Source organism: Caretta caretta, chromosome 4 (assembly GCF_965140235.1).
Source record: "Caretta caretta isolate rCarCar2 chromosome 4, rCarCar1.hap1, whole genome shotgun sequence".
NCBI lineage: Eukaryota > Metazoa > Chordata > Testudines > Cheloniidae > Caretta > Caretta caretta.
This window is the reverse complement of record NC_134209.1, coordinates 127,502,826-127,524,954: the sequence shown is the minus strand read 5'-3', so window position 1 is coordinate 127,524,954 and position 22,129 is coordinate 127,502,826. Positions and strand designations below refer to the sequence as shown.

At 41.1% G+C, this 22,129-nt stretch overlaps 2 protein-coding genes across 8 annotated transcripts in view; one reads left to right on the top strand and one right to left on the bottom strand.

The window, feature by feature from the left end:
• STK32B (serine/threonine kinase 32B) overlaps window positions 1-22,129 on the bottom strand; it is a 251,940-nt gene that overhangs the window by 133,701 nt on the left and 96,110 nt on the right. The window lies entirely within an intron of this gene.
• CYTL1 (cytokine like 1) overlaps window positions 1,846-22,129 on the top strand; it is a 152,367-nt gene continuing 132,083 nt past the window's right edge. For 3 of the 4 annotated variants that reach the window (XM_048848888.2, XM_075128033.1, XM_075128032.1), the window contains exon 1: window positions 1,846-1,932. The gene's annotated coding sequence lies outside the window, so the exon portion shown is untranslated. The remainder of the gene's footprint in view (window positions 1,933-22,129) is intronic. The other variant, XM_075128034.1, reaches the window with a different exon arrangement.

Genomic DNA, 22,129 nt, shown 5'->3' with positions numbered 1-22,129 from the left:
TCAGCATTTTGTGATGGAAAACTGTTCTGTTGGAAATTTTTTGACCAGCTCTAATAGCACATTTATTTTAAATGCCTTGCTAATAGGAAATCACTAGAAGATCCAGTTACGAGGGCTGGGGGAGGGGTAGAAAGCCACGTTAATGTGATATAATACATGCAGCTGGTATGATTACTGGCTCCAAGACTGGATTCTGTAGCTAGGTTGGGGAGGACAATAAGAAACAGTATTTGGGGGTTTTTAAAAGTATGTTCAAGCTGAAGAAATTCTGGAAGGTGGCTGGAGCTAAGTAGGAAAAGCAACATGCAGTACTTACGAGGTGTTAAATCAGAGCTTCTAATGGGATGGGATTCAGGAACTCCAGTAAGTGCAAATGGAAGCATGCTTTTCAGTATAAACACTTGTTTTGCATTAAATGATCTGAGCAATCCTCCATCAGTTAGAGGGAAGCATAAAGATATACTAGTCATTTTCATTTAGAACATTTGTGTTAACTAAGCTCTGACTAGTGGCTGTGGAGATACAGGGGCTGAGCAAAACAAAATCACACTCAGAATTAATTTGAAATTCTGAGAAAGGCACAGAGTAATGGTTTAAGCATAGGACTAGCAATGAGAAAGCCTCAATCCCTTTGTGGTTTCGCTAACTCCCTTAGGCAAAATTTTTCAAAATTAGGTGTCTAATGTTAGGCATTTAAATCCATAATGAGGCACCTCAATAATGGACATAATGTAACTACAGCTACATGTTCCATTATTTAGGTGCCTCATTATGGATTTACATGTCTAATATTATGTATCCAAGTTTGAAAATTTCAGGCTGAATCTCTTTGTGCCATTTTTGCCATCTTCAACAATAAGAACAATTCTCATCTACCTTATAGGTCTGCTGTCAGTGTTTGATGTTTGTAGAGCACATTGAACATGAAAAGCATCCTGTAAAGGATCATTCCTGAGCATTAATACCTTATATATTTGCAAAAAGAAAAGGAGTACTTGTGGCACCTTAGAGACTAACCAATTTATTTGAGCATAAGCTTTCGTGAGCTACAGCTCACTTCATCGGATGCATACTGTGGAAAATACAGAAGATGTTTTATACACACAAACCATGAAAAAATGGGTGTTTAACACCACAATCACTACTAGAAACCTATTTTCGACGTCTCCGACTCAAGGAATATTTCCAACACACCTCTGAATTGTAAGGAGAGTGATCACTTTAGATAAGCTATTACCAGCAGGAGAGTGGGGTGGGGGGAGAGAAAACCTTTTGTAGTGATAAACACCCATTTTTTCATGGTTTGTGTGTATAAAAACATCTTCTGTATTTTCCACAGTATGCATCTGAAGAAGTGAGCTGTAGCTCACGAAAGCTTATGCTCAAATAAATTGGTTAGTCTCTAAGGTGCCACAAGTACTCCTTTTCTTTTTGCGAATACAGACTAACACGGCTGTTACTCTGAAACCTTATATATTTGGGCTCAATTCTGCCATGAAACGAAACTCCCTTGGAAGTTAAAGGGAATGTGTAGTACTATGGGGTAGAAAGGGGTAAACTTAATTGTAAATTTAATTACACCGAGTAATTTTATTTTTTAAAGTAGTTCGTTTAGAGAAACAAGAAATAGCAGGGCCAACTCTTACTAATTGTTTCTTTTACTGCTAATCAGGAGTTTGACTCCTACTATTTAGAGCCAGGGATTCTTTTATATAATTTAGGGGATACCATGATCAAGACCAAGCAAAATAATCAATGATTAACCATGGCTACTTTATTATTAACAAAAGTAAAAGAAATCATTAAACAAAACAACACAAAACAGACTATAAGTGATACACTGGTGACTTCTGCTGCAGCCTCTTCTGTATGCTCTCTATGGAGAATTTTAACAGAGTGAGAGTGAATTACCTGCAGGACATTCTTCATTTGGTAAGTTAAGGACAAAGTGTATTGTTTCCAGAATTATTGTGAATTCCATTTAGTATCTTATTATATACTTAAAACTGTTTACATAGTGGCAAAATAATTTGTTTAAGGGCAAGTGGATGCTGTTGGTTATTAAAAAAATAACAAACAGTTCATAATTGGGGGGAAATAGGCAATCTTAACTAAATCTTATGAAGCTAAAGAAAATATTTAATTTTTTTTTTTTTTGGTTTTGGCTTTTTACTTAAAAGAAACCATTTAAGGAGCTGTCTTGAGACAGGTCAAATAACCAATATTATAAATCTTAAATCCAATTAAATCCTGATGTTCAGCCCAGTCTCCTCTCTAGGAATATGTGGTCTAATCATCTGGTGATTAACAGGAAAAATGATTAGTAATTTAAATTTCAACAGCATTTTAATATCCCAATAAAATCATTACAAGATTTTAAATCTAATCCCTTGGCAGTGTCTAGTTAACTTTCTCTCACCAATCCATGTTGAAGTTTGGAAAAGGTTTTCTTTCCTTGGCTTGGTTTCTTCATCAGTCTTCTTTGTTTTTCTTATCTGCCTGTGGCAACTTGTTTGTGGAGATGGACAGAATGAGTTCTGTCTGCTTGCTGTTTAAGCAGAGTAGCCAGGAAGGGGAGGGGCAGGGTACTCACTTCAGAACCTTTTATACACTTTCTCTTCCTTATTTTTATGAAACTATAGGACAACACTCTTCTTTCATGCATGTTTAGATTCAAACTGGTTGCTGTCACCCTCTCACTGGCTCCATTCCTTCATGGATAGTCCTTAGGCGCCTCTTCGTCTTATGAATACATAGTGTATTTAAGAATAATCAACATTTCTTTAATTACCTTTGTTCTTCCTGTGGCAGGAAAGCACCAGACAACTTTCAAAGCCAGTATTAACTCTCTTTTTATTTACTCCATTCTCAGAGATACTCTTTCACTTTTTAAAAATAATTATAATTTATTATTTCTTCGAAATACAATAAATGTAACAAAACACCAGATGCATCACAATACACAAAGTAAATAAAAAGGGTTAGGATTAAAGGAGGCCAGGGGAAGCAACATATCTATCTTCAGGATCTATGCTAATCGTAGACCTCTAAAAAGTCAGCCCAAATTGCTTGCATTTTTCAGACATTTCCTTTCTGGGGAATGCCAGTCATTTGTTAGGTTTCAGAGTAGCAGCCGTGTTACTCTGTATTCGCAAAAAGAAAAGGAGTACTTGTGGCACCTTAGCTCACGAAAGCTTATGCTCAAATAAATTGGTTAGTCTCTAAGGTGCCACAAGGACTCCTAGTCATTTGTTAGCTTATTTAGCAACCAAAGCTGCATGTTGGAACCATACTGCCTTGTTATCAGGTAATCTCCAAGTCTCAGGAATACATCCAAGAATGGGCTGCAACTTAGTATTCAATATCAGTTTAGTCCTTTGATCCATCTCATACCAGAAATTCTTGATACAAAATAATCTCAAAACATATGAGCTAATGTAGCACCAAGGAAGTTGAAGAAGATGACAGGACAAGGAGTAATGGTCTCAAGTTGCAGTGGGGCAGGTTTAGGTTGGATATTAGGAAAAACTTTTTCACTAGGAGGGTGGTGAAACACTGGAATGCGTTACCTAGGGAGGTGGTAGAATCTCCTTCCTTAGAAGTTTTTAAGGTCAGGCTTGACAAAGCCCTGGCTGGGATGATTTAATTGGGGACTGGTCCCTGCTTTGAGCAGGGGGTTGGACTAGATGACCTCTTGAGGTCCCTTCCAACCCTGATATTCTATGATTCTAAGTTACATTTCAATGAGCCCTGATGAGGCCCACTACCATTAGCCTACATGAGGACCTGCATATTCAAAACAGTGTCTTTTGGTGAATAAGCTACAACTTCAGGTCTAGGGTTGCTTTTTTAACATTAGATCTAATTGTATTCCACTGGGTTGAAGATAGTTGTGTATCCAAATCTCTGTTCCAGGCAGCTCTTAAATTTTTAACTTTAGCAGAGTTTTTTGGGGCCAAGAAAGCATGAAAGTATACGGATGGCCAATAAATCCAGGAAGGTTCTTCATAAATAATAAAAGTTCTGGAGATTCTGTAGCTCCCAATGCATCCAGTCCAAATACATTCATAAGCAAATGCTTTAATTGGAGATATTTCCATGCTCTGGAGCAGTGCAATCCAAATTGTTGCTCAAGATCTACAAATGGTTTAGATTCATCATTACCAACTAGCTGCAATACAGTCATAATTCCTCTGTCCATCCATGTGATGGGGTGTACCAATCCACACTGGCAAGGGTTAAGGAGCTGCTCTGAATGCAGGAAGCCACACCTCCATACCTGTGCTGGGCATGCTCCCAGTGGAGGGAGTGTTCAAAGGGAGCAAGCCAGCTCAGTCTTGGCTGACTGAGCAGGACAGCAGTTGGGTGCTATAGCCTCCTGAAAAGAAGCCTCTGGTACTCCAAGGGACTGAGACCATGGCTCACTGTCAAGCTGCTGGTGGCCTCTCAACTGCGTTGGCCAAGGGCAAAGAGTTGCTGCAGAAAGAGGAAGACTGACCAGAGAATGACTGAGACTACTCCAAGGGGGACCACAGAGCTGTGGCGCAGATGGAAGAACAGAAGCAGGTGAAGGAAGTGACCCAGGTAACAGGCATAAGGGTGCTCTCCCCAGCCATGGATTGGGACTATTATTTTGAAGGGCCCTGAGTTGGAACCCAGTGGGCCTGACTCTCACTGCTGGGCAACACTGCCATTGATTCTAACTGCTAGGCAAGTTTGCCACAGACTTTCACGGCTGGGTGACTTTACCACTGACACTAGCGGAAAGGCAAGGCAGCCACAGACTCTTGCCACCAGGTGACAAAGCCTGATGTATGGCCACTAGGCATTACTGCTGGCCTTGAACACAAAACACCCCCAATAATCCAATCCCTCCACATCAAGGTTTTGCTATTGATTTTAAGGAAAGGACTGCTCCATAGGACCACCTCTACATGGAAGAATGGATGAAAGTAGAACTTTCCAACCAAGTTTGATCAAGCTTGTCCCACTGCCATTATTGTGGGAGTGCTAGAGCCACCTAATCTATAATAATTTGATCCTACAATGCCTGAAAGGGGGAGAGGGTTTCCCAATTCTTGTTCATTCTGAACCCAAAGTGGGGTCTGTGGGGTCATATTTAATAGCCATAAAGATGCCTAGCTTAACAAAAGGATAATTTTTCAGGTTGGGAAAACAAAATCCAACTAGAGATTGGAGGAGTTATAATTTGTTCAGAGTCTGTCTAGGTTTCTTACCTGCACCCCAAAGCAACTTCTGAAAATATTATTGAATTTCTCAAAATAAATTTAAGGAATAGAAAGAGGCAGACACCTCTGGACATACAAAATTCTGGGAAGGACATTCATTTTCAGTATATTAATTTTACCCCACAAACAGAATGAATGAATTCCATCTCCCCAAATCGCTAGCCACTTGGGCAATAACTGGTTCTATATTTATCTTAGGGATGTCCTGAATATTTTTGGGACTCAGTATTCCCAAATATTTCATATAAGAGAATTGTCACTGAAAGTCCCAATTTGAGAAAAGGCCTTTGTGGACATATTTGTGAATGCCCAAGATTTCTGATTTACCCCCCATTAAAACGTATTAAGAATGGTTAGAAGGTTAGGAATAAGAAAAGGAGTACTTGTGGCACCTTAGAGACTAACCAATTTATTTGAGCATAAGCTTTCGTGAGCTACAGCTCACTTCATCGGATGCATACTGTGGAAAATACAGAAGATGTTCTTATACATACAAACCATGAAAAAATGGGTGTTTACCACTACAAAAGGTTTTCTCTCCCCCCCCCACTCTCCTGCTGGTAATAGCTTATCTAAAGTGATCACTCTCCTTACAATGCGTATGATAATCAAGGTGGGCCATTTCCAGCACAAATCCAGGTTTTCTCCCCCCCACCCTTTTTTCCACACACACAAACCCACTCTCCTGTTGGTAATAGCTTATCTAAAGTGATCACTCTCCTTACAATATGTATGATAATCAAGGTGGGCCATTTCCAGCACAAATCCAGGGTTTAAAAAGAACGTCTGAGGAACGGGGGGGGGGAGGGTTCGGGAGGTAGGAAAAACCAAGGGGAAATAGGTTACCTTGCATAATGACTTAGCCACTCCCAGTCTCTATTCAAGCCTAAGTTAATTGTATCCAATTTGCAAATGAATTCCAATTCAACAGTCTCTCCCTGGAGTCTGGTTTTGAAGTTTTTCTGTTGTAATATTGCAACTTTCATGTTTGTAATCGTGTGACCAGAGAGATTGAAGTGTTCTCCGACTGGTTTATGAATGTTATAATTCTTGACATCTGATTTGTGTCCATTTATTCTTTTACGTAGAGACTGTCCAGTTTGACCAATGTACATGGCAGAGGGGCATTGCTGGCACATGACGGCATATATCACATTGGTAGATGTGCAGATGAATGAGCCTCTGATAGTGTGGCTGATGTTATTAGGCCCTGTGATGATGTCCCCTGAATAGATATGTGGGCACAGTTGGCAACGGGCTTTGTTGCAAGGATAGGGAATGGCAACCTCAGGCTTAGATACAAATGTAATAGCATTATCCTCATAGATCATAATTTTGTGCTCTATTTGGACCACCCTCATACCATGAATATGTTGATTTGCTCGGATGGCTATGGCTAACTGTTCTAGAGCTCAATCAAACAGAAGAGAAGAAAGGGGGCAGCCCTGCCTTGTACCTCTCTGTAATGGAAATGGGGTGGAAATAATACCATTGGTCACTACCTTTGAAGTTGGGTTAGAGCATAAAGAAATAATCCAAGCAATACACTGGTTACCAAATCCAAATTTTGTAAACATGTGAAAAAGATACTCCCAACTATGTGATCAAAGGCCTTTTCAGCACCTAAAGAAATGGGTTCTTTAGAATCTCTTGAAGTGGCAATACTGTTAATCAGTTGATGCAAATTATAAGTGTCATTTCCCAATACATATTCTACAGGAGTGGGAAGGAAATTCCCAGAGTGGGAGGGTAACAGGAGAGGGACAGAAAAAGGAATGAAGTAAGTGAAGAGATAAAACAGAAAAGATGGTGAAGAGAGATACACATATTAGTACCATCTGATCAGAAAGAAGAATCTGTTTAAAAAACAGTCCAAAAATACACACTTGACACAGAAAGAGGGTGGCCGGATCAGGCAAAACTTAGAGATCCATTCCCTGTCGCTCATTCCCAGCTTCTGCAACAGAGGCTAGGGACGCCATCCTGGCCCATCCTGTCAAATGGTCATCGATGGATCTATCCTCCATGAATTTATCTAGTTCTTTTTTTAACCTTGTCATAGACTTGGCCTCACAATGTCCTCTGGCAAAGAGTTCCACAGGTTGACTGTGTGTAACGTGAAGAAATACTTCCTTTTCTTTGTTTTAAACCTGCTGCCTATTAATTTTATTTGGTGTCCCCTACTTCTTAAGTTATGGGGAATAAATAACACGTCCTTATTTACTTTCTCCACACCAGTCATGATTTTATAGACCTCTATACCCCTTTAGCCATTTCTTTTCCAAGCTGAAAAGTCCCAGTCTTATTAATCTCTCCTCATACGGAAGCCGTTCCATACCCGTAATCATTTTTGTTGCCCTTTTCTGAACCTTTTTCAATTCCAGTATATCTTTTTTGAGATGGGGTGACCACATCTGCATGCAGTATTCAAGATGTGGGCGTACCATGGATTTATATAGAGGCAATATGATATTTTCTGTCTTATTATATATCCCTTTCTTAATGACTTCCAACATTCTGTTCGCTTTTTTGACTGCTGCTGCACACTGAGTGGATGTTTACAGAGAACTATCTACAATGACTCCAAGATCTCTTTCTTGAGTGGTAGCAGCTAATTTAGACCCCATCATTTTATGTATAGTTGCGATTATGTTTTCCAATGTGCATTGGATCCTGACAGCCCCAGGAGCCAAAAAGGAACTAACATATCAAGATTCACTAGCACCCATCAACTTGTTTAGCACAACCATGTTGGATCTCAGAGAGTAGTACATAAATTCAGTATGGTTGGATCATTCCATAGGTGACTCCTCTTGTAAGGGAGGAATTAGCAGATTTTTTAGGTATTTTTCTGCGTCCTGAGGGGAAATGAATGATCCTATGATCTCACCATTCTTAATATGGAGTATTGGTCGGTATTTAATAAAATACTTCATGTCCATCTCCCTGGCCAGTTTTTTGCTTGGTTAAAAGCTGCCCTCATTGCAATCACATCACAGGTATAACACTGAAAGAGTAGTATTTTAATTGCTGGTTCTCTCCATAACAGCTCCTTTTTTCCTCTGGATTTCAGCAATATAAGCTCCTTAGTGGTAAACTTCAGGAAGTTCACAATCAATGTTCTAGGCTGACCTCCTGGAGCTGGCTTGGGGGTCAGGACTCAGTGTGGCCATTCTATATAAAAAGCAAGTCTACCAGCAGACCCAACAACTTAGTTAGCCGTTTAGGGACAAATTCAGAGGTTTACCTTTCTCTGTTCCCTCAGGGACACACATAATCCTGACGTCACATTGTCTTGAGTGGCTGTCTAGATCAACTAGCTTGGTCTTAATATCATTACAGTTCTTCATAACCTATAATTTGTTCTCTTTGAAATCATCTTCCACTTCAAAAATTCTGTGTTCTGCTTCACCCAGCTGTCTGGATAGAGGGTGTAGTGCGCTCTGAATTACAGTCATGGTGCTCTTTAGGGTGGAAACTGTCGATTTAATTTCAACAGTATCTGCAGCAGCCTGCTGTAGTACAGCCATCAGCTCCATTCCATCAGGCTCAGGCTCAGGCATTCTGCTTGTAGAAGAGATGGAGACACATCTCCTCTGTTTTTTTGGTGCTTTCCAATTGGGAGAGGAAAATGAATCTTGGGGGGTTTGGTAGTCAGCCACAATATTTTTGGGGGTTGGATGGTGGTCTTTAGGGAATGATGTGTGGGGATTTCCTGTGGGTGGATTCAGAGCTCAAGCAACTTACATCCACCTTGGTCACATCCACTCTGGTGTACTCTTCCATTTTTGTTAAAGTTTGACAGGAAATGAAATTCTGTTTTCAAAAAGTCCAAATACTTCTGTTCTTCCTATGGTTCTCAAAACAGTCTTTTACAATTAAATAACTTTTTAAAAGTCTTTAGCTTAAGTTGTTGACTCTACATGGCAATTTTTGGAACAATGATTTTCTTATCTTCCTGAGTTAAATGAGGATTTGCTTGTGTACTGCCAGTAATTAATTAATTCCCCATTAATATCAATATTCTATACTTAAGTTACTTCTTACACTAGTATAGTTTAGCATCTAATGACAATGATATCAGGCAGTTATTACATAAAGGCTTGCATTTAATATAAAATACTTACAAATATACATTTTAAAAGAAACTTATGCTTATCTTAAGCATCTGAGAAATAACAAAAAGTTTTCACCTTTACGTGGAAACATTAGCTGGAAGTAATCAATATCTTCTGTAAACACTGCCCACCATAAATGTTTTCCAAGTTTAAAGAATGAAGCCATTAGTGTGTTTACAAAGGAAATCAATTTCAATAAGGATACTTCTTGAATCCTTTATGTGTATTTAAACTCGGGTTTTTGTTTGAAAAGAAAAGGGTTGGGATAAGCCCACTTTAACAACCTACATTTATGGCTCTACATTCCTTTTTACAATTAGGCTTCTACTTATGAAAGTAACGTTGTACATGTTTTTCTTCTTCATGTTTTCTTGTCTTTGGAAGATAGAAGCAGAAAACTTCTGGAACTTCTTTGATGAGCTCTAACATTTTGTAATCATAACTAACTAAACATATGGATTGTTATATTTCCAAGCATCCTGGATATAACATACTTGTAGCTTTATCTTAATATTCGGTAAAGGTGCAAAAAAGTTTTAACAACTTAAAAAATAAGTTATAATGATTATATTAATATCATTTTGCATTTAGGTCTCTCCCCAAAACATTATGACGGGTCCCTCCATGAACTAGAGTAAAACAAAACAAACCCCTATAGGATAGAATTCTGCAGTCAGCAATAGGCAAGGAAAATGTTGGCTTTTTATTGTTGTTCATTCTTCTAATGCCAGTGTCCTGTTATGTCATCATCCCTCTGCTGAACAGAAGCAGATGTCTGGAGCCTTGCAGGTTGTCTTCCCAGTGGAGGAGAAATCAGTGATATGGAGTCTGGCTATATTTGAAATGTAACTTGCCTTATTTATACAAATACATGAGCCCTGGAACAGAGGTGGTCACAAACAGAATGCTGGGCAATCACTTCTATCAAGGAATCTCTAGATGCCTGGTTCACAGGGAGCAACTCTGCCTTGAAAAATTACTCTAAATGAGAACCCAGGGCACAAATCAAACTCTCCAACTGCTCACACAGCTCCCGCTACACAGAATCTTATATAACTAAAACCTAGCACTATCACAAACATTTCTTTCAAGACTTAAAACTTGCTCATACACTAAGAAAAGGAACTTGGAAGACTATATGTAACAGCACAACCTGGTGATGCCAGATATAGTAGTACTCAGCATATGGCCAAAATAGTGGTTCAAACTATGGGCTGATGTCAAGTCAATGAGCATGCAAGAAAGAATTACAGGAAGGTCATCCACTAGCATTTTACCTTAATGTATTACCAAGAAGCAGATTTCCTGGTCAATTTTTAGTCTGGAGGTGAGAAATAATCAACTCATGCTTTGTGATTACAGGAAGATGGCATCAGTGCAGAGACAGTCCTGAAGAGATTCCCATTCATTATGAACATCTAAGGGCTTTCATGAAACCAGCTTTCCTATTAACCATCCTGGACTTAACTATTCCTTATCAAGTGACTGGATGGCCCACTGACTTACTTACATTTAGAAAATAAAACCTACCAAGTCACACAGAGGCTTGGCCCTTTATAATTCCTTCTGTCCTGAAGGGTGGCAGTTTCTTTTAAACAGGAATTTGGTACTGATCAGTGTTCCTGACCAACATTTGTTACATGTGCAGTGAGAAAATTCAGCATGTCAACATAAAGGACAAAAATGACCACATATTTATAAGACGGCATATAAGCTAGTGATATATGTTAAGATACATAAGGAAGGACAGCACATAACACACAATTCACCCAAGTGAATCATTGAGGGAATGCTATTTAGCACAAAAAGGGCTAACACAATTATTTTCCAGCAATGCCAAACTGTGAATCACTATCTGATAATACCAAGGATGCTGTCACAATCATGGAAAAAAATTATAAAAATGTGCCTCACATTTATATCCACAGCGTGAAATCTGACAGAAAAGTACAAACAGGAATAAGAAAAACACTACAAAAGAAGAGTGTAATTTTCAAGACATTTTTACTATAGGGAAGGATGAATCATTTGCTGCTTTTATTTGCAGCTATTGCTATCATAACTAGCTAACTTTGTTGCTAGCACCACTGATGCAACGGTTGTCAAAAAAAAAAAAAAAGATGATCCAACGGGAGCAGAAAAGAAACAGAAGAACACAAACAATTAGTGTTGGGGGGGGGGGGGGGGAATTGAACTATCAGCAGAAGGCAGCGTGAGCTCAATGTGTCAGAGGCATTCAGGCTTGGTTTACATGCTAGTCACAAATTCTGTATGAAATGAACTTTAAGAAAGGTAGAAAGGAAGCCCTTTAAAACAGCAGGGTTTCATCAAGCAACACAGCTGGAAGTCCAATGAACAGCATTATGCTTAGGGAAAACATTGACAGTACTGCTAGCTGGGGAAGATAGTGGATATTTATTCCTTGCTGCATTGTCTCTCTTAAACTATTAGATAAGGCTCATCCTTTTATCCAAAGAATGACTAAAATCTGGTAAAGCTGGAGTGGGAACTTAAAGCACTACACTATGTGAACTGACAATATATGCATGGCTACTGTGTGAAAATGTGACTATTTTGCGATAGGAAACTGTAGTGAGGCAGAGAGGCCTCCCACTGAGCCAGTAGGGGAAGGGCCATTCTTTGAACCCAGGTGGGCAAAGCCAGGCCATGGTTGCCCCTCCCACTGAAACTCAGGAGACGGGACAGGAAGTGGGGGTTCTGTATCTCAGTTGTGCTGCCACCGTCAGAGGAAACAGACGCCTCCTGCTCACTCCCAAGCTAGGAGACAGTAGCGGAGCCTTGGCAAGCTGAGGGCTGGCCAGAGCTGCTGAAGCCACCTGCTGACCAAGGCACTGAGGAGTTGCTGGGACTGCCATTGACCTTCTACCTCGATGAAATGGAGGACCCCCACGGATCCAGGTACACCCCAAAGGGAATGTAGGAAGTGGCCTAGGGGCAGCTGACCCCAGTCTGGCTGCATTGCTGCTGGAGACCTGGTCAGGGTGTTTTGGCTGGATTCCCCACTGACGCAGTGGCAGACCACTCCGCTACTGTCGGGGCCCTGGCCTGTGACTTGGTGGAGTTGGGTGGGTCCAGGTCCCTCTACCCCCTGCTATCCCACCCCTGGGATGGCAGCCTCACCTCTCTAGGCCTCTCTAGGGCTGTGTTTGTCAACTGTCCGCCGGCGCTAGGACACCAAACCCCTTTGCTGCTCTGCTCTGATTGCAAGCCAGGGGCATAGACTGTGTCCCCGCCCTAACAGAGGGCCTGGGCTCAGACACTCCTTTGCTGCTCTGCCCTGATTACAGGCCAGAGCCATAGTCTGTGCAGTACTCTGCCAACTCCCTGACTGTGGGCAACGCCCAGTGACATAGTGAGGTGGAGTAGCCTCCCACTGACTCAGAGGGGAGAGGGACCATCACTAACCCACTACAGAAACTATGTTTGCCCTCTTACAAGTATTAGCAGTGACTCTGCCCCAATTCAAAATGAGAATTAAATAAATGTAGAATAAATTTACTACCTCCAGCCTGATCCAGTGTGACACTCATGGCTGTTAATAGCATCACTGTTTCAGATGCAGGTTCTAAGCGAAGGTAGCTGCTCCATTGCTACAAACTCCCATGCCATGCTCAAAAGCAGCAGCAGGAAAACGTCAGTGAGAGTGCACACCTTTGTTGAATAACCCAGCACCCACAGCAGCCCAGGGAAAATGAAGAAGGGGCTCAGCAGGTGGTCACTGAAGGTGGAAGGGCAAGGAAGAAGAGAAGAGCAGCTAGTCCTATAGGAAAAGGGGAAGAGTCAATGGAGACTACACCAAATATGAGTCCCAGGAGGATACAGGATGGGTTGAAGAGGATTACAAGGGAGAATAGGAATAGACGGAACTTGCAGCCAGAGGGAATAGGGGATAGACTGGAGAATAGCACAGTCACCAGGAAAAGGCAGGTCTACGTGATCAGGGACTCTTTACTGAGAAGAATAGACAGGACTGTAACCAGAGCTGATCCAGAGAATAGAAGGGTGTGCTGTCTTCCAGGTGCTAAGATACAGGATGTAGAGCTGAGGTTGAAAAGGATCCTAAAGGGAGCGGGAAAGAATCCCCTAATTATCCTTCATGTGGGAACAAATGACACCGGTAGATTCTCACTGGAACGTATCAAGGGAGACTATGCTAGGCTGGGGAAGACGCTTAAGGAAATCGAGGCTCAGGTGATCTTTAGTGGGATTCTGCCTGTTCCTAGAGAAGGGCAACAAAGGTGTGACAAGATTATGACATCAACAGATGGCTTAGGCAGTGGTGCTATAAGGAGGGCTTTGAGATGTATGGCCACTGGGAGGCATTCATGGACAGAGGACAGTTCTCTTGGGATGGACTTCATCTGAGTAGGGAAGGAAATAGACTTCTAGGATGGAGGCTGGCACAACTGATTAAGAGAGCTTTAAACTAGGAATTTGGGGGAGATGGTTGGGAGATGTCCAGGTAATCTCCATGCCGGATTTTAGCATTGAGAGGAAAGAAAACAAAGTAAGAAAGGATACAGCCGTGGGTAGGAGAATGGACATAAGGAGGAAGGGCAGTGTGGATACCAGTCTAATAGGTCATACTGGCTGTAGAATGACCATGCCTAATCAGGTACAGAATGTAAACGAGGCCAAACAGCAAAAATTAAGATGTTTGTACACCAATGCAAGGAGCCTAGGTAACAAAATGGAGGAACTAGAGCTACTGGTGCAGGAAGTGAAACCAGATATTATAGGGATAACAGAAACATGGTGGAATAGTAGTCATGACTAGACTACAGGTATTGAAGGGTATGTGCTGTTTAGGAAAGACAGAAATAAAGGTAAAGGTGGTGGAGTAGCATTGTATATCAATGATGAGGTAGAATGTAAAGAAATAAGAAGTGATGGAATGGATAAGACAGAGTCCGTCTGGGCAAAAATCACATTGGGGAAGAAAACTACTAGAGCCTCCCCTGTGATAGAGCTTGGGGTGTGCTATAGACTGCCGGGATCTAATTTGGATATGGATAGAGCCCTCTTTAATGTTTTTAATGAAGTAAATAGACTAACTTCCCAGATATAGACTTGAGGACGAGTGCTAGTAATAATACTAGGGCTCAGATCTTCCTAGATTTGATAGCTGATGGATTCCTTCATCAAGTAGTTGCTGAACCGACTAGAGGGGATGCCATTTTAGATTTGGTTTTGGTAAGTAGTGAGGACCTCATAGAAGAAATGGTTGTAGGGGACAATCTTGGTTCCAGTGATCATGAGCTAATTCAAACTGAACGGAAGGATTAACAAAAATAAATCTGCAACTAGGGTTTTTGATTTCAAAAGGGCTGACTTTCAAAAATTAAGGAAATTAGTTAGGGAAGTGGATTGGACTGAAGAACTTATGGATCTAAAGGCAGAGGAGGCCTGGGATTACTTTAAGTCAAAGCTGCAGAAGCTATCGGAAGCCTGCATCCCACGAAAGGGGAAAAAATTCATAGGCAGGAGTTGTAGACCAAGCTGGATGAGCAAGCATCTTGGACAGGTGATTAAGAAAAGGCAGAAAGCATACAGGGAGTGCAAGATGGGAGGGATCAGCAAGGAAAGCTGCCTAATTGAGGTCAGAACATGTAGGGATAAAGTGAGACAGGCTAAAAGTCAAGTAGAGTTGGACCTTGCAAAGGGAATTAAAACCAATAGTAAAAGGTTCTGTAAGGACATATAAATAAGAAGAAAACAAAGAAAGAAGATGTGGGACCACTAAACACTGAGGATGGAGTGGAGGTTAAGGATAATCTAGGCATGGCCCAATATCTACACAAATACTTTGCCTCAGTCTTTAATGAGGCTAATGAGGATCTTAGGTATAATGGTAGCATGACAAATGGGAACGAGGATATGGAGGTAGATATTACCATATGTGAGGTAGAAGCAAAACTCGAACAGTTTAATAGGACTAAATCGGGGGGCCCAGATAATCTTCATCCAAGAATATTAAAGGAATTGGCACATGAAATTGCAAGCCCATTATCAAGAATTTTTAATGAATCTGTAAACTCAGGGGTTGTACCGTATGATTGGAGAATAGCTAACATAGTTCCTATTTTTAAGAAAGGGAAAAAAAGTGATTCGGGTAACTACAGGCCTGTTAGTTTGACATCTGTACTATGCAAGGTCTTGGAAAAAATTTTGGAAGAGAAAGTAGTTAAGGACATTGAGGTCAATGGTAAATGGGACAAAATACAACATGGTTTTACAAAAGGTAGATCGTGCCAAACCAACCTGACCTCCTTCTTTGAGAAAGTGACAGATTTTTTTAGACAAAGGAAATGCAGTGGATCTAATTTACCTAGATTTCAGTAAGGCATTTGATACCAAGCCACATGGGGAATTATCAGTTAAATTGGAAAAGATGGGGATCAATATGAAAATTGAAAGGTGGATAAGGAATTGGTTAACAGGGAGACTACAGCGGGTCATACTGAAAAGTGAACTGTTAGGCTGGAGGGAGGTTACCAGTGGAGTTCCTCGGGGATCAGTTTTGGGACCAATCTTATTTAATCTTTTTATTACTGACCTCGGCACAAAAAGTGGGAGTGTGCTAATAAAGTTTGCGGATGATACAAAGCTGGGAGGTATTGCCAATTTAGAGCGAGACTGGGATATCATACAGGAAGATCTGGATGACCTTGTAAACTGGAGTAATAGTAATAGGATGAAATTTAATAGTGAGAAGTGTAAGGTCATGCATTTAGGGATTAATAACAAGATTTTTAGTTATAAGCTGGGGACGCATCAATTAGAATTAACGGAGGAGGAGAAGGACCTTGGAGTATTGATTGATCACAGGATGACTATGAGCTGCCAATGTGATATGGCCGTGAAAAAACCTAATGCGGACTTGGGATACATCAGGTGAGGTATTTCCAGTCGAGATAAGGAGGTGTTAGTACCGTTATACAAGGTACTGGTGAGACCTCATCTGGAATACTGTGTGCAGTTCTGGTCTCCCATGTTTAAGAAGGATGAATTCAAACTGGAACAGGTACAGAGAAGGGCTACTAGGATGATCCGAGGAATGGGAAATCTGTCTTATGAAAGGAGACTCAAGGAGCTTGGCTTGTTTAACCTAACCAAAAGAAGGTTGAGGGGAGATATGATTGCTCTCAAGAAATCTATCAGAGGGATAAATACCGGAGAGGGAGAGGAATTATTTAAGCTCAGTACCAATGTGGACACAAGAACAAATAGATATAAACTGGTCGTTGGGAAGTTTAGACTTGAAATTAGACGAAGGTTTCTAACCATCAGAGGAGTGAAGTTTTGGAATAGCCTTCCAAGGGAAGCAGTGGGGGCAAAAGACCTGTCTGGCTTTAAGATTAAACTCGGTAAGTTTATGGAGGAGATGGTATGATGGGATAACATGATTCTGGCAATTAATTGATCTTTAAATATTCATGGTAAAGAGGCCCAGTGGCCTGTGATGGGATGTTAGATGGGGTGGGATCTGAGTTACTACAGAGAATTCTTTCCTGGGTATCTGGCTGGTGAATCTTGCCCATATGCTCAGGGTTCAGCTAATCGCCATATTTGGGGTTGGGAAGGAATTTTCCTCCAGGGCAGATTGCTTCCTCTGTAGCTTGGGGCACGGGTCACTTGCTGGAGGATTCTCTGCTCCTTGAAGTCTTTAAACCACGATTTGAGGACTTCAATAGCTCAGACATAGGTGAGAGGTTTATCACAGGAGTGGGTGGGTGAGATTCTGTGGCCTGCATTGTGCAGGAGGTCAGACTAGATGATCATAATGGTCCCTTCTGACTTTAATATCACTTAATACCACTTAAAATATTGAGCTAGAGTCTGTGATGCTAAATATGCAGATACATTTCTACCTGAACCCAGAAAACTAACTTCAGAATGGCCATATTGGGTCAGACCAATGGCCCATCTAACCCAGTATCCTATCTTCTGACAGTGGCCAATGCCAAGTACTTCAGAAGGAACAGGCAATCACTGAGTGATCCATCCCCTGTCATGCACTCCCAGCTTCTGGCCATCAGAGGCTAAAACTAGTGGAACTTCCCAACACCTTCATGGAAATTAATTGTTAGGTCCAATCCACACTGTTTCTGAGGGATGCAGCTGTAAACTAATTCTCTCTCTCTCTAGTCAGTTTAAAGAGCTAGACTACACGTCTATTATATTTTCAGATGTACTATCTGCTCTTTTCCAGTCTTATGGTACTTCCCCTGTTCTTCAGAATTTGTCAACACTAATTGACTAAATAATTTATGATTGGTAAATTAATTGATTTAAGATTCTTGTATGCATCTTAGGCAGATCTGCTGACATATGTTCCAATTTTTCAAGTAGTCTCTTACTTGCACTTTAGCTATATTTATACACTTTCCTTTATTTCTTAGTTGCTCAGAGCTTAATTTACATCTTTTTCTTGTTAAAGTCCAAATTCCAAAAGTGGCTAAGTAGCTCACCATTGTAGAATCATTATTAATTTCACCTCTCATGTATTCATGGATTATTAGACCTCCTTCTTTTGAAGCCAGGACTCTCCAGGGCTGCTAAGCTCCCTGAACCTCAGCAGGGAGCCTGCTAGTGTGAAATTAATGTGCATGTCAGTTGCTATTCACCATCCCTCCATTAAACTCCCTTTGAAAGACTCCCACACTAGCATCAACTTCCTGGACATAGCGATCAGCTTCAACAGTGAAACCCTACAGACAACCACAAACAAGAAACGCATGGATCACAGGTCCAGAAACCACCCCAAATGCACCAAGAAATCTGTTATCTACAGCCAGGCACTCAGATACACAGAATATGCTCTGAGGAAAAGGTCCGGGATATACTCCTTAACACACTTAAAACCACCTTCACCAAACAAGGACACTCCACCAGAGAAGGAATTGTACCATGGAACACCCAAATACCCTGAGAGAACCTGCTTCAATACAGAAGCAAAACCCCCTCTGACTGCACATCCCTAGTTCTCACCTTCTACCCTACACTGGAACCCACGCAGGGTTTCAAGCAACTACAAACCCTTACTCAATGGGGACCTCATGCTGAAAAAAATCTTTCCTGAACCCCCATTTCTGGCCTTCAAACAATCCCCCAATGTCTCCAAGCTAATCATCAGAAGTAAACTCCTCAAAGACCAGGACACACCAACTCAAAGCCCTGGTCTACACTACAGAGTTAGGTTGACATAAGGCAGCTTACGTCAACCTAACTATAAGCGTCTATTCTAAAATGTCACTGCCACTGACGTAACTTGCCCATACGCTGACTTAACTCCACTTCCATGAGATGCATAGAGGCAATGTTGATGAGTAGACACTGCGTTGCTTACATCGACTGTTGCTGCCTTTCAGAAGTCATCCCACACTGCCTCACACTGACAGTTAAATCGGTGCAAGCGCTCCCGGTGAGGATGTGCACCACCAACACAAGCAGCATAGTGTGGATATGTAAAAGCAATTTATTTACTGCAATGGCTGTGCATGGACATAAATTAGGTCAACATAATTTGGTAGCACAAACATACCCAAAGTGGCACCAGACCCTGTCAGAGCAACAGATGCAAAACCTGGAGACATATCTCCACTGTTACAATGATCAACACTCCCCACAACACACCTTTCAAGATCCATGGATCCTACACATGCCTATCACAACATGTGGTATATCTTATCCAGTGCACTAAATGCCCCAAACAACAACTGTATGGGTGAAACCAGATAATCACTACGCTCTCAAATGAACTCACACAGAAAAATGATAAAAGACAAAAAATACCCTATCACCTGTGGATGAACACTTTTCACAAAGCGATCACTCTATATCTGACCTATCAGTCCTTATCCCAAATGAGACCTGCACGACACTTTCAAATGACGAGCCTGGGAGCTTAAATTTATAACTCTGCTAGACACTAAAAATCATGGACTGAACAAAGACATTGGATTTATGACTTATTAAAATAATCTGTAAGCCACTAACTCACCATTTTTTGTCCTGTGACTGCAGAGCTGTTAATAGGCCACTCCACCTTGACTTAGAATATGTGCTAACTATGCAAAACAATCTCTGCCATCTTGTATTTAGCTGTGATGCTTGGGGCACATTTCCCAGACCTGAGAAGAGCTCTGTGTAGCTAGACAGCTTGTTCCTCTCACCAACAGAAGTTGGTCCAATAAAAAGATATTATTTCAGCCACTTTGTCATTCAGGCAGAATGTCATGTTCACGCTTTGTTTCAGGAACACCATATTCCATTTCTTCAGAAATGAAATTTTTGGAGTATCTCAAGTTTGTGTGGAAATTTCAGTAAATTTGAGTTTATTCAGAATTGGAACTAAAGCAAATTTGTAAATACCAAATCCCCAAATTTTGGCCAATTCTACTCTTAACTTTGCTAGCAAGCAAAGCTGACTAGTCTGACCACACAGGGCCCTGTGTTTTTTGCAAGTTCTGCTCCATCAGCAGCTCTTTCCAGCATATAGTTTAGACCTCCACCTTCTCACCATCAATCACACACCATGAAAAATCATTTGGAGAGGTCTAAATCTCCATGGTATCACAGTGATAATACAATAGAACCTCAGAGTTATGAACTGACTGGTCAACCACACCCCTCATTTGGAACCAGAAGTAGGCAATCAGGCAGAAGCAGAGACAAAAAAAAAGGGGGGGGGGGCAAATAAGTGCACTACTGTGTTAAAAGTAAACTACTAAAAAAAATAAAAGGGGAAAGTTTAAAAAAAAAGATTGTCAAGATAAGGAAATGTTTCTGTGCTTGTTTCATTTAAATTAATATGGTTACTATGCAGAAGAAAAATGCAGTTTTTAAAGTTTCAATACTGTATTAAGTCAATGTTCAGTTGTAAGCTTTTGAAAGAACAACTATAATGTTTTGTTCAGAGTTACAAACATTTCAGAGTTATGAACAACCTCCATTTCCAAAGTGTTTGTAATTCTGAGGTGCTATTGTACTCCCCTTCTCCCTAAGACTGACACTAATGCATTACCCAGTTTCTAAACTCTCCTAGTGTTACCACTTTCTGCCTACAAAATATGTAACGTAGATTATGGAAGTCTTCCTCTGAGTCCATGTCTTGTAGGTCCAGACAAAACCTAGGGCTGGCTCTGCCTACACATATTAACTGTGTGTATATCTCTTTGGTTTCCTAGCTGCTCCATTTCCAGTGTATGTTCATTTTTACTCTCAGATCTTTGATCACCGACTCACAAACCGACAATTATTGCTTCTGGTTCCTTGGGTTGTTTTTTTTTTTTTAATTTCAATTGAACTGCAATCACTTGCATTTTAATATGGTGGGCAAATCCTGAATTCCTTAATCTAGAAACACTTTAACAACCCTCCTTTCACCATATGTATACACATTATTAATATGGACAAAACCTGGAGTGATCAGCACCGATAGCTAAGGTTAAGTAGTAACTCCATTAGTTGTCAATGGCAGCAGACTCTTTATCCTTTTTTTTAGTTGACCACTAGAGGGAGACATGGCCACCCACACTCCTCCAGTATATTATACCAGAAGAGCTGAACCTTCATCTTGCCTTTCTCCACGCTTAATGATTCCAGTACAGAAAAGCTCTGTTGTCTCAATTCCTCAAAATGTGCCTTGTGATGTATTACTGTTTTCCGTGACCTATTCCTTAATTGAACAAAATTCAAATAGCTCACGCTCCACTAATCTTGCCTATTAAATCACTGCCCCTCAAAAAATTCCAGGCCCACTTTCTCTCACAGATTTTCCTCCCTGGTGCCTGAACATTCCATGGATAGATTCCATTCAGCAATCCGTGCCTTCCTAAAAATAGACTCTTCATCCCCACCCCATCTCTGTCCCCTCTTCTGCCAGGTTCTTTTCCCAACCCAACCCCTCCCTGCTAAGCTCCCCATCCTGAGTTTCTTCTGGACCTATTTCCCCACTCCTGAACTCCTTCCCTCTACCTCCTCCCCATATCTTCATTTCCGCCCTCCACTGAACTCTCCTCAGTTTCTTGTTCCCTTGGCGAGTTTTCATCTCCTCCCACAGCTAGCGTGAGAAGTGGGAGTTCCCTGATAGCAGGGTGTCAGGGTCTTTTGATAAGGCCACTGCACACTTTGTGCCTTCCCTGTTGCCCTGTCTACTCTGCTACCTACTGTGGTCCCTTCCAATGCTGTGAGGGAGCCATGATGCATAGTGCAAGCAACTATATCCTTCGAAGCCAAAGATCCTGAGACCCTTGCAGAAGGAGTCTTCTCCCCCTAACGCTGTACAGGACAGGGAGGCATTTCTCACCAGTGTGAGAGTACTATGATATCACTCTGACATGAGTTATAGAAACTAGCATAATAGAAAAATAATACTAAGCATTATATAGTTCAAGTACAGAGCCCTGTACACATTTTAACTAACTAATCCTCATAACATCTCTATGAGTTACGTGCATAAAGTATTTTGTCCCCATTTTACAGACAGGGTAACTGAGACAGAAAAATGAAATTATTTCCCTAAGGATATACACCAAGTCAATAGCAAAGTCAGGATTTAAACTCATGACCCTTCTGATTCCCACCACAGAGATCACTCTGCCATAGCACATTGGACACCAGAGATCATGTCTGTACTAATTTTAGATGAAAGATAACGTGGTTCAATACCTTAGCACAGTAGTTCTCAACCTTTCCAGACTACTGTATCCCTGAAGCCCAAGTCCCGCTGCATGGGGC